This window comes from Gossypium arboreum, chromosome 3 (genome assembly GCF_025698485.1).
Source record: "Gossypium arboreum isolate Shixiya-1 chromosome 3, ASM2569848v2, whole genome shotgun sequence".
Classification (NCBI taxonomy): Eukaryota; Viridiplantae; Streptophyta; class Magnoliopsida; order Malvales; family Malvaceae; genus Gossypium; species Gossypium arboreum.
The window spans coordinates 26,067,776-26,080,196 of NC_069072.1; the positions used below are offsets into that span (position 1 = coordinate 26,067,776).

Below are 12,421 nucleotides of genomic sequence, written 5' to 3' on the forward strand. Positions count from 1 at the left end.
TGGCACCTCTCACCAAATAAGTAATGTCGCCAAATCTTTAAGGCGAATACGATGGCGACCAATTCGAGATCATGGGTCGGATAATTTTTCTCATGTGGCTTTAATTGCCTCGACACATAGGCCACAACTCGACCTTCTTGCATCAATACACAACCTAACCCAAGTAGGAGGCGCCACTATAGATGACAAACTCTTTGCCGATTCGGGTTGCACTAGAATTGGGGCTTCATCAAATAAGTTTTCAGTTGATCGATACTTTTCTGACATTTCTCCGTCCATTCGAACTTAACATCCTTTTGGAGTAGCTTCGTCATCGGCGTGGCTATCGTTGAGAAACCTTTACAAATCGTCGGTAATAACCTAGTAAGCCCCAAAAAGCTCGAACCTCAATAATATTTCTGAGGCTTCCAATTAAGTATGGCTGAAATTTTATTCGGTCGACTCGAATACCGATGCAGATACCACATGACCCAAGAAGCTAACCTCTTTTAACCGTAACTCACACTTCTTGAACTTAGCATATAATTGCTTATCCGTAAAATTTGCAAAGACTAACCTCGGTGTTCAAGATGTTCGGTCTCATTTCTTGAATAGACCAAGATGTCATCAATGAACACGACTACAAACCGATCCAAATATGGTCAAGATCCGATTCATTAAATCCATAAATACCGTAGGGCATTAGTAAGCCCAAACAGCATCACTAGGAACTCATAATGACCATATCTCGCTCAAGGCGTCTTGGGTACGTCCAATCTCGAATTCGCAATTGATAATAGCCCGATCTCAAATCTATTTTCGAGAACACCGAGGCTCCCTTTAGTTGATCGAACAAGTCATCGATACGTGGTAACGGATATTTGTTCTTTATCGTCGCTTTATTAAGTCGACGATAGTCGATACACGACCTCATGGTTCCATCCTTCTTTTCACAAACAACACCGGCGCACCCAAGGCGAAAAACTCGGGCGAGCAAAACCTCTATCCACCAATTCTTGCAATCGAGCTTTCAACTCCTTTAATTCGTTGGTGCCATACGACACGGAGCTATCAAAATTGAGTGGTACCGGTACCAATTCGATGCCAAATTCTATTTCCGAACGGTGGTAAACCCGCAATTCTTCGTGGAAAACATCCGGTATTCACAAACCATTGGCGCCGATTCGGTTTCTTTTTCGATTCCTTGTCATCGAGCACATACGCAAGGTACGCCGCACCCTTTTCTTACATATTTCCGCCAACATTGCGATATTATCACCGGCAACCCCTTTAAGTCCGTAGACTCAACCCAAATTATCTCGTTATTCGCGCACCTCAAATCGATAGTCTTGCTTTTGCAATTTACAACCGCATCGCATGGTCAACCAATCCAAACCAAGAATAACGTCGAATTCATCGAACGGCAAAAGCATCAAGTCCGCCAAAAACAAGAACCTCGGAACACTAGGGACTTTTCTTGCACACTTTGTTGACAAGCACGTAATGACCCAAGGGGTTTGACACCAATTACAAACTCGATAGACTCAATAGGCAAAGTCTTACTAGATGCTAAGGTTTTACATATATAAGAATGAGTAGAACCAGGGTCAATCAAAGCAATCACATTAGTATTGAAAAGAGTGAAAGTACCGGTAATGACATCTGGTGAGGCAAGATCCTCGGCGTGCTGCAGTATGGCATAAGTCCTAGCAGAGCACGAGCCTCGGATCGATGGTAGCATCTCTAGATCCTCTCGACCGCCACTAACATTGCCCATATTTCTAGGTGGCCTACCTCGAGCGGCGGTAGCACCGGGTTTCCACTCGACTTACATTTTGTTCAAGCAACCTCGGGCAATCCTTCATAAGGTGGTCGGCCGATCCACACTTATAGCAGAGCGATCACGGAACCAACAGCTCCCGAATGCCATTTGCCACAATGCGCAGACACTCCGCCTCTCTCGGCGATCATTTCCACCATCGGCGATCGAAGTGACTCGTGTGGTCACAGGGGTCGATCGCGTCCTCGTCTAGAAAAGCCCAAGCGCCTCTAGACCGGCTCACATCATCTCGAAATCTCTTCGATGCTGTTGAAGAGACTTTCCGAGGACCTTTTCGAATTCTCCGGTTCCCACATCAACTTTTGTTTCTCCTTTCTAAGCTCTTCGACTTTACAAGCTCGATCAACAAGTACTACTGAACTCGTATTTCGAGAATGCCAACGAACATCCTTATATCATCATTCAGCCCATCCTCGGTTGTTTACACATAATAGCTTCGGACGAAATGCATTCTCGCGCAAGATACCGCTAAGCCTCACAAATTTTCGTTCGTAGTCGAATCGACATAGAACCTTGCTTAAGATCAAGAAATTCCTTCGCTTTTGGTCGATGAATCTCGATCGATATACTTTTTTGAACTCGATTTGAAAGAATTCCCAAGTCACTTGCTCTCTAGGCACCACAGAAGTCAGAGTACTCCACCAATAGTAGGCGGAATCACGTAGCAAGGAGATGGTACACTTTAAGCACTCATCGGTTGTACAAGATAGCTCATCGAACACCCGGATAGTGTTATCCAACCAAAATTCTGCTCGCTCGGCATCATCATCATCCGTAGCTTTGAATTCAGTGGCCCTAAGTTTTCGAATCCTATCGACTGGAGGCTTACTTGACCTTATTTGGTCAGTTACCGGAGGTATTGTAGGTGCGGGGGTTGCATTAGTCGGGAATGGAGGTTGTGTAACAGTAGTGTTAGTTCGAATGTATTGGTTGAACCAATCATTCATCACACTATAAAAGGCTTGCCTAGCCTCATCATTCGGATTGTTGGCCATAGGTTGAGAGTCCATGGCGCTGTCCCTTGCGCGAGGAGCAGCGCCACACTCTCCACATCATCAGCTATTGCTCGGTTGGGATCGGGATCCATTGCTATAAACAAACACAAATTCAAATTGTCAGAAATCTCCACACTATCAATTTATCACTTAATGGCATGTATAGCTAGACCCCAAACATATTATGGTAGTCCTAGAATCGACTAAACTGTAGCTCTGATACCAATAAAATTGTAACACCCCGAACCCGAGACCATCGCCGGTGTCAGACATGAGGCGTTAATAAGCCAAATCCACATATTTCACCCACCAATTTGACATTTCCAGACAGGCTGGAAAACTGCGTCACTGTCGCCTTAAAAATCATATCTCGAGTTTCAAAACTCAGAAACTGGTTCCGTAAATTTTCCCTGAATTTAGACTCATATATCCATCCATGGATTTATTTCTAGAATTTTTTGTCGGGCCAATTGGTACAGTTTATTAGTTAAAGTCACCCATGTTACAGGGATCAACTGCTCTGACCTTTGCGCATTACAACTTGAATATCTCTCCGTACAGGGCTTTAATACTGGTGCCGTTTGTTTCTAATGAAACCAGACTCAAAATGGAATCTGTACATATAAGGTATGACTCCTAATTATTTCTGGATAATTTATAATAAATTTTTAAAGTTGCGACAGGGGACCCAGAAACCGTTCTGACCCTGTCTCACAACAGCTTTAATATCTCTTAACATGTAACTCCTATGACCATTTCGTTTCTTCCATATGAAAGTAGACTCATCAAGGTTCATTTACATAACTTGTTCACTATTTAATACCATTCCTACAAATTTTGGTGATTTTTCAAATCCACACCACTGCTGCTGCCAGTATCTGTTTTCAAGGTATCCATTACCTATTTCGTGATTTCCACGATTCAATTGGCCCTTTTTGCATACATAGCTCAAAGTGTGATCATGATTAACCATTCCAATGGCTAATCTTTCAAACAATTCCATACCCCATAATGATCATCATACAAACAATTATAGAATCATACTAAAAACGTATATGAGCCATTTTCGCATGGCTATCCAAGCTTACACAAAACCGAAAGGTACATGACCTTCAACATTAGGGTAGTCCTATACATGCCATTTCAAAGTTCAACCAAAAATTATACCAAAATGGAGGCTTGATAGTATAGATGACTTCGACTTTAATGATCCCGAAATTACATGTTTGCAAACTCTAGACATAGATAGATATACAACATGTTCATTAAATTAATCCAATTTTGACAAGGTTAGGTTAATGAGATTAAAATTGAATGACATGAGCGAGTGTTCGACGGAACACTTGCAGCAACCTCTAGACATATAGCATCGTTCATATGGAAAGAAAACAAAATAGTGCAAGGTACTATGCTAAAGGCCTGTATACATATATCGCTTAAGGCAAGGTAAGTTGAGGTCTTGTTCTCAAAAGAATAAGGCCACTTTAGAACTTTTTTGAACAGTATGTTGAGCATGGTTTTTTCGAGACATTACTGTTAGTAAGGGAAAATTCTAAGTAATCCTGACCTTCCAAATCAAAATTGTAGACCCTCTATCCTATGCCATAGTATCTTTGCCATAGCATTTTTAAATGTTTACTTGTTCGTTTTCATATTATTCACGTGATTATTCTCGAATTTTCCATGGCATTCTTACTCTTGTCTGGTCGTGTCATAGCATTTTCCATTACTGCTCGCATTATTATTCCTTCAAAATACCACTGCATTCTTATCATTATGTTTTTCATAACATTAATCATACCTCACTCTAATAACTTTACCAGATTATACTGCTTTAATCCCTGTGGAAACGATATCACTTATCACTTTATTACTTAATTCAATATGTATACTTGCACAGTTCGCATATCATTTCACACTCGATAGTACTTAGTTATGTAGTTAAGTTTGCTGCAGCTTGGTACTAATTTTTTTTAATACCTTAACTTTATTTGTAGTTACACTTTAATCCCTTAGCTTAATATCATTCAACTTTGTTTTATTTTACCTGTTAAAAATCATTTCTTTGGTGTTTTTATTCATCTATCTTGCTTCCATTATTGTGTTCTCCAAGATTTTGTAGGAAAGCTTGGGTTTTTATTACTTTTCTTTGAGTTTAAGTTAATGCCATTTTTCTCTTGATTATTTGCTATTAATGTGTTTAGAAATGAGCATGAGTAGCTAAATCTTATGAGATTGGTTGATGGAAATATTGGGTAGTTTATTTTGGGTTCAGGACTAGATCATAAAATTTGGACTAAATCAAATAGAATTCAAAACTTAGGATTGACACCTCTAAGGGAAATTTAGATAAGTGAGACCAAGAGGAGATCTTATCAAGCATCAATCTGATTCATTCTAGGTTAGTTTGGTGAGGTCAAGATAAACCGGACTAATTTGTCTAATTTGGAAAAATTGAGGCTGAAAAGTAAAATTGAGCCAATTTAAGAGTGTTAGCGATTTAGATCCCTAATTCAAAGGTTAACAAACAACGTGAAAATCAACTAACCACTCTCTGTTATTGAATTTTCTAGTTTCATAGTTTGCGTGATTTACAATTTGGTTATTTTCTATTTTTAGATAATTAATTAGTTAGCTAGTCTCTGCCTTGGAGTTCACATGCTAGTGGCTAAAGTGTTCAATCAATTTCCTATTCCCTTAGTCAAAGAGTTATTAGATGAGTTAGCCAGAGCTTGATTCTGCTCCAAATTTTACCTAAGTTTAGGTTATCACCAAATTCAAATGCATGAGGTTGATGTGCACAAGACGACTTTTAAAACCCATCAAGATCACCTTGGGTTCTTAGTAATGTTGTTTGGACTTACTAATGCACCCTCGACTTTTGAAAGCATCGTAAAAAACTTATTTCAGTCGTATCTAAGAAAATTTTTATTGGTTTTCTTTAACGACATTTTAATCTACTATCCTACTTGGCTTTTGCACTTGACACATCTAGAGCTAGCTTTGGAAATTTTGATGCAATAGCAGTTGTATGTTATGTAACACCCCGAACCCGAGACCATCGCCGGTGTCGGACATGAGGGGTTAATAAGCTAAATCCACATATTTCACCCACCAATTTGACATTTCCAGACAGGCTGGAAAACTACGTCACTGTCGCCTTAAAAATCATATCTCGAGTTTCAAAACTCAGAAACTGGTTCCGTAAATTTTCCCTGAATTTAGACTCATATATCCATCCATGGATTTATTTCTAGAATTTTTGGTTGGGCCAATTGGTACAGTTTATTAGTTAAAGTCACCCATGTTACTGGGATCGACTGCTCTGACCTTCGCGTGTTACAACTTGAATATCTCTCTGTACAGCGCTTTAATACTGGTGCTGTTTGTTTCTAATGAAACTAGACTCAAAATGGAATCTGTACATATAAGGAATGACTCCTAATTCTTTCTGAATAATTTATAATAAATTTTTAAAGTTGTGATAGGGGACCCAGAAACCGTTCTGGCCCTGTCTCACAACAGCTTTAATATCTCTTAACATGTAACTCCTATGACCGTTTCGTTTCTTCCATATGAAAGTAGACTCATCAAGGTTCATTTACATAACTTGTTCACTATTTAATACCATTCTTACAAATTTTGGTGATTTTTCAAATCCACACCACTGCTGCTGCCAGTATCTGTTTTCAAGGTAACCATTACCTATTTCGTGATTTCCACGATTCAATTGGCCCTTTTTGCATACATAGCTCAAAGTGTGATCATGATTAACCATTCCAATGGCTAATCTTTCAAACAATTCCATACCCCATAATGATCATCATACAAACGATTATAGAATCATACTAAAAACGTATATGAGCCATTTTCGCGTGGCTATCAAAGCTTACACAAAACCGAAAGGTACATGACCTTCAACATTAGGGTAGTCCTATACATGCCATTTCAAAGTTCAACCAAAAATTATACCAAAATGGAGGCTTGATAGTGTAGATGACTTCGACTTTAATGATCCCGAATCCGATTGCTATCGAGCAAAATCTATAAAACAGAGAGCCAAAGCAACGGGGTAAGCATTTTTATGCTTAGTAAGTCTCAAGCAATAAAATCAGCTTCAATTAAAGCATTACATTCACATAGCCAAATGCATCATTTCATTAATACACATTCACATAATCATTCTTACTTCACACTTCATCATTATATACTTTCACAAGATATCAACCAAATTCAATAACTGAAACTCGTTAGTCGATTGAGCGAATGTTGCTCAAACATGTCGACTTTTCCAATGCACATATAAACATACCTTATTCTTTGGGCTTTTCGAGCGTACTAATTAAATTTATTACAGCAACCAACACTCACCTCCAGCCCAAGCTTCTTCGGAATACGACCGGATATAACCACATGCACGAATGCCTTCGGGTCTTAGCCCGGATAGAACGACTTGCACAAATGCCTTCGGGTATTAGCCCGGATTTAACAACTTGCACGATTGCCTTCGGGTCTTAGCCCGGATGTAGTCACTAGCACAATTGCCTTCGGGTCTTAACCCGGATATAATTACCAGCATAAATGTCTTCGGGACTTAGCCCGGATATCATTCAATTGCTCATGCACACATATACATCAATAATCATTTCACATTCATATTTCATTTTCGTTACTAAGGCTCAAACACAAACATATCACTAGCATAATCGCCTTCGGGACTTAGCCCGGGTATCATTCAAATACTCATACACACATAAATCAATAATCATTACACATCCATATTTCATTTCACATAATTCGAGTAGGGTCATTTCTTGAGGACTTACCTCGGCTGTTGTCGAACGGCTTTGACGGCTATTCGATCACTTTTTCCTTCCCCTTATCCAATTGTGGCCCTCTAAGCTCTTGAGCTAATTCAAACAAATTCAATTTATTAAAGTCTCGCTTGCTAGCCTTGGCCGAATACACATATCATTGACTCAACATCACATAACTAAGCACTTTAGTCAATTTTCTTTAATTACGCACACATTCGGCCTTAGCTCACAACAAGGTAGCTGATTACCTAAGTCAAGAATAGGCATCATTAAGCTTGCCTCTAACCGAATGCATGCACAATAATTCCCCTCATGTGGCCGATTATGCTTAGTCATTCTTGCATAAAATCAACAATAAATTGCAAGATTTTCACATCATATGTGTGCTAGGCCGAATGTACATGCAATTTTCACAACATTCTTCAACAAACTTCATCTTTAAACAACATATTCATCACTTTCTTCATAATCAAAATATCATGTGCAATCATATATACACATATAGGTGCAAGGCCAAATTTCAAGGTGTCCATAGCCATCCAAAACATAAATTTTAACTAACATGCAAGAAGCATGAACCATGCTCATGAATGCATCATGGCCGAACACATCACAATCATGCCCCTTTCAACTTCAATCATGGTTAAACAAAAAAGAAAACTCAATGTCTTACTTAAGATTGCTACAAAGAAGTTTCAAGAGTAGTCAATCCATCATTGCATGCATCATTAGCAAGCTTCACATTTAGCATGCAATGGCTTTAACACAATAACAACTTTGGCCAAATACCATTTCCATGGCATAACAAAGATTTGAACCATGGCTAACATGCACATCAAGTTAGCAACCAAAACATGCATGAAACTCCTAACACAACCTCATACATACCTTAATCTTGATGCAAATTTAGCCAAATCTCCTTCTAGATCTCTTCTAAACCAAGCATGAAGCAAAAATCCTCCCCCTTTTTCCTTAGTATTTTCGGCCAAGAAGTGAAAATGGATGAACAAAAATTTCTCCTTTCTTTTTCCTCTACTCACGGCAACAAGGGGGCATCCAAGCTCATCTTTCTTTTTTTTTTTTGTTCATTTTTTTATGCTGATTTTTATTATATTCCTTCATACATAACTCACTAACCAAACATGTTGGAAACATGTTTTCCCTTGCCCATCATACCCACCTTGGCCGGCCACTATAGTCAAATTTGGGAAATTTGACATGCAAGGACAACATTTCCTAGTATGCATCAATAGGCCACTTCAACATTTGCCTATCTCATTTCTAAGTTTTCTCACACAAGTCCTTTCTAGTGAAATTCACCTTTATAACACTAAATCAAATCATCAAAAATGTCACACACAATTTAACACATATCATAGGCATCACAATAAATTTTAAATTATTTTTATGCCTCGGTTTTGTGGTCCCGAAACCACATCCCGTCTAGGGTCAATTTTGGGCTGTCACATGTTAAGTTCTATAAATATGACTTTGGATCTAAGCAAATTGAATATCTAGGTCATGTTATCAATCATCAAGGGGTATCAATGGATGCAAGGATAGTTGAGTGTATTATCAGTTGGCCTTTACCTCAATCAGTTAAGGAATTAAAGGGGTTGCTCAGGTTGATCAGATATTATAGGAGGTTTGTGAGGAATTATAGAGCTATAGCACAACCTATCACTAATCTTCTCAATAAGAATGCCTTTATATGGATTGACCAAACCACGACTTCTTGACTGCAACTCAAAGAGGCTATGATTATTGCCCCGACATTAGGCTTTCCTAATTTTGAAGTAGCCTTTGTGGTTGAATCTAATGCCTCAAATATTGGCATTGAATTTATTCTAACACAAAAGGGAAAGCCCATAGCTTATTTTAGTAAAGGTTTCTCTATTAGGCATCAAGCTCTATCATTTATGAAAAAGAGATGATGACTATTGTGATTTTCGTCAAGAAATGTAACAATTATATTTTGGGAAGGCATTTTCATATCAAAATTGATCATTGAAGTCTTAAATTTTTGCTAGACTAGAAAATCACAACTCCAACTTAACAAACTCAAGTGGTAAAAATGATTGGTTATGATTATTCACTCATTTTTAGGAAGGAAGCATATAATGATGTAGCAGATTCTCTATCTAGGATGCCTCAAGAGGAATGTAGTACTATGTCTATTTTAAACACTGATTTGTTCCAACAGATTGGACATTCGTGGGTATAAGACCAATTTTTTGGTGCATCTTACTCACAAGCTTAAACAATCTTCTAGGGTAGTGATAAACTGTAATTTATACATATTTTTATCTCATGCTTAACACATTTATGGATGATTTCTCCTTAGATTTGGTGAATTCGATGCTCCTAATTCTTTAATTTCATGCTTTATACTTAGGTGAGCATAGGAGAGTAAAAAGAGTGAGAAACGAGTCGAAAACAGAGAAAATGGACCCAAATGGGAAATCAACAAGGCCTGGACTACCTCACACGGGCATGTCCTACCGCTGTGTCCCTTTCGCAGGATCAAAGCACGACTTACACAGGTAGACTACACGCCCGTGCCTATTCAATAGCCTTGACCACGGGCTGGAGTAATCGCACATGGGCGTGTCCCTGCGAGCCCAAGTATAACCCTATTCAGAAAAGGCCAATTTAGAGGGCTTTTAGGCATTTTAAAGCCTATTTAAACACTTAAGGAGGCACTTAGGAGGGGGACGCGAAGTAGGAAACAAGGAATTACTCAAGGAAAGCTAATTGATCCATCTCAAAAGCTGGATTCATCATTAAGACTGAAGATCTCCCTTCAAGGAGTTTTGGGTTTTCTTATGTTTTGTTATCTTTATGCTTTTGAGATGTTTTCTTTCATAAGTTTGAACTAAACCCCTAAATATGAAACCTAAGATGGTTCTAGTTATTATTTTCTGAATTGTATGATAAATATTTGACTTGCTCTTAATTATGTGTTCTTAATTCTTGTTTTAATATTCCAGGATACTGATTCAAGCTAAGCTCTTATTCAGAGGAGGAGTAGACCCTGTCTAAGAATAAAGTTTCATAATTAAGCAGAGTTGATGGCGCGCCTAGAGATAGGGTGACAAGATTTTGCCAGATTAGGGTGAAACCTAATAAGGGAATCCATAGATCGAGTTAATGCAATTCTAGGGTGTTAATTAGAAAGAGATTTCAATTATTCAACCTAGGGTTAGACATTATTAGTCTCGAGAGAGAAAATAATATAACATAGGGATTTTTATGAATCAAGTCAAATGAATAAATTGCCTGATTCAAAATCAAATAACAAGTGAAGTCTAGGTGGATTTTTCCTTAGGTATTGTCTTAATCAATCGAATTTTCCCAAAAGTATTTTCCAAAATTTTCTCTCTGTGCATTCTTAGTTTAGTAATTAGTTCAGATAACCAAATCCTTTAATTTTTAGGCTAGATAATAAAAAGAAGGTAATCACTAGTAATCTTGGTTCCTTTGGGTTCGACAATCCAGTCTTGCTAAAGCTCTACTACTGTTCGATAGGTACACTTGCCTTCATCGTGATAATAGTTAGTTTCAAGAACCATTAATTATAAATATTTAAAACCTGTCGTGAACATCACTTATCAAGTTTTTAGCGCCGTTGCCAGGGAACTAGGATATTAGGAACACTCGATTTTTATTACTTTAGCCATTTTACTTTTATTGCAATTTATATATTTTTTATTTTATTTTCTAATTCTTCATTTATTTTCTTCTAACAGGTTTTTCTAGTTTATGACTAGAAGAAACCCGTCAGGACCATTACTATTCGATAGTGAGATCGATTGCATAGTTCGCAGAAGCCAAAAAGAAATAAGGCAAAGCTTACAATACACAGAGGAAGAGCAAGAGGACGATACTTCAACCACAACTGAGGAGATGGCTGAAAACCAAGAAAATCTGCTACCTCCTACGATTGCTGCTAATCAGAATCCTACTCCATGCACTATGTCTGATTATGCTAAACCTTCTTTAACAGGAACTGAATCGAGCATAGTTAGACCAGCTGTAGCTGCAAATACTTTTGAACTGAAACCTAACACAATTCAAATGATACAGCAATTTGTGCAGTTTGATGGTTTGGAGGACGAATATCCCAACGCTCACTTGGCAAATTTCTTAGAATTTTGCGACACTTTTAAAATAAATGGCATTTCTGATGACGCCATTCGCCTTCGGTTGTTTCCCTTTTTTTTGAGAAACAAAGCTAAACAATGGTTGAATTTGTTACCACGAGGGTCAATCACTACTTGGGAACAAATGACCGAAAAGTTTTTATTAAAATATTTTCTACCTGCTAAAATGGCTAAATTACGTAACGATATCTCTTCTTTTGTGTAGATGGATTTAGAAACACTCTAAGATGCATTGGAGAGACACAAGGACCTCTTGAGAAGATGCCCTCACCATGGGCTACCACTCTGGTTACAGGTTCAAACGTTTCATAATGGCCTGAATCCTTCGACTCGACAGATGATCAACGTAGCCGCGGGTGAAACCATCAATAATAAAACACTTGAAGATGCTTATGAATTTATAGAAGAGATGTCACTAAATAATTATCAGTGGCAAGTCATGAGGACAAAGCCAACAAAAGCAGCCGGCATTTATAACATCAATTCGGTCACCATGCTCTCTAATCAGGTAGAACTCTTGAATAAGAAAATTGACGGTTTTCTTAGTTATTCACAGGTTCACCCAGTAATGCAGTGCGAAGCAGGAGGAGGTGGATCAAGTAATTCAGACTACCCACCCTATGGCGA

The 12,421-nt window shown here is 38.2% G+C and overlaps 1 non-coding gene across 1 annotated transcript; it reads right to left on the bottom strand.

The window, feature by feature from the left end:
• Window positions 1–11,966: 11,966 nt before the first annotated feature.
• LOC128290796 (small nucleolar RNA R71) lies at window positions 11,967–12,073 on the bottom strand. The gene has a single exon (XR_008280582.1). It is a non-coding gene; the product is annotated as a small nucleolar RNA R71 (small nucleolar RNA).
• Between the last annotated feature and the right edge of the window lie 348 nt (window positions 12,074–12,421).